Source organism: Arachis duranensis, chromosome 1 (assembly GCF_000817695.3).
Source record: "Arachis duranensis cultivar V14167 chromosome 1, aradu.V14167.gnm2.J7QH, whole genome shotgun sequence".
NCBI classification, from domain to species: domain Eukaryota; kingdom Viridiplantae; phylum Streptophyta; class Magnoliopsida; order Fabales; family Fabaceae; genus Arachis; species Arachis duranensis.
In genome coordinates, this window is record NC_029772.3 from 54,244,437 (window position 1) to 54,245,934 (window position 1,498).

Consider the following 1,498-nt stretch of genomic DNA (forward strand, 5'->3'; position numbering starts at 1 on the left):
ACACTAATTGATTTTCGAAAATAAGAGTGGGAAAGAAATCAAATGTTTTTTTTTTTTTGAAAAAGATTTTGAAATTAGAAATCAAAAAGATTTGATTGAAAACTATTTTGAAAAAGATGTGATTAAAAAGATATGAATGATTTTAAGGTGATGTGATTGAGAAGATATGATTTGAAAAACATTTTTAAAAAGATTTGATTTTAAAAATTGATGACTTGGCTATCAAGAAAAGATATGATTCAGACATTAAACCCTCCTCAACAGAAAAGGCAACATACTTGAATTGTTGAATCAAAATCATTAATTGATAGCAAGTATCTTTGAAAATAGAAAGAAATTGATTTTGAAAAAGATTCGATTGAAAAGATATGATTTGAAAAAGATTTGATTTTGAAAAACTTTGAAAAAAAATTTGCATTGAAAACAAAATCTTCCCTCTTGTGCCATCCTGGCGTTAAACGCCCAGAATGGTGCACATTCTGGCGTTTAACGCCCAAAATACTACCCTTTTCGGCGTTAAACACCCAGCCAGGCACCCTGGCTGGCGTTTAAACGCCAGTCTATCTTCTTCACTGGGCATTTTGGACGCCCAGCTTTTTCTGTGTAATTCCTCTGCTGTATGTTCTGAATCTTCAATTCTCTGTATTATTGACTTGAAAAGACACAAATTAAAAATATTTTTGGATTTTTAATAATGAAGAATAATCATAGTGCAACTAAAATCAAATAACAATGCATGCAAGACACCAAACTTAGCAGTTTGTATACTACTGACACTAACAAAATGAGAATGCATATGAGACACATAAACACTCAAGTCAATAGAATTCAAAGATCAGAGCAATGAAATCATCAAGAAAAACTTGAAGATTAATGAAGACACTTGCATGAATGCACTAAGAACAGAAACATGCAATTGACACCAAACTTAACATGAGACACTAGACTCGAACAAGAAACATGCAATATTTTTGGTTTTTTTTTTCAAAAATTAAGTGGAAAAGAAAATAAAGGTATCAAAATTCTTGATGAGAATTCCAGGAATTATTGCAATGCTAGTCTAAGACTCCGGTCCAGGAATTAGACATGGCTTCACAGCCAGCCAAGCTTTCAAAGAAAGCTTCGGTCCAAAACACTAGACATGGCCAATGGCCAGCCAAGCCTTAGCAGATCACTGCTCCAACAGCAAGATTGATAGAAATCAACAAGCTCTTGTGATGATAGGTTGAAACCTCGGTCCAATAAGATTAGACATGGCTTCACAGCTAGCCAGACTTCAACAGATCATCATGAAACACTAGAATTTATTCTTAAGAACTCTGAAAAAAAATACCTAATCTAAGCAACAAGATGAACCGTCAGTTGTCCAAACTCAACAATCCCCGGCAATGGCGCCAAAAACTTGGTATGCGAAATTGTGATCAATACTTTTCACAACTCAATTAATCCCTGGTACTGAATCCAAAAACTTGGTGTTCAATACTATGGCATAAACACA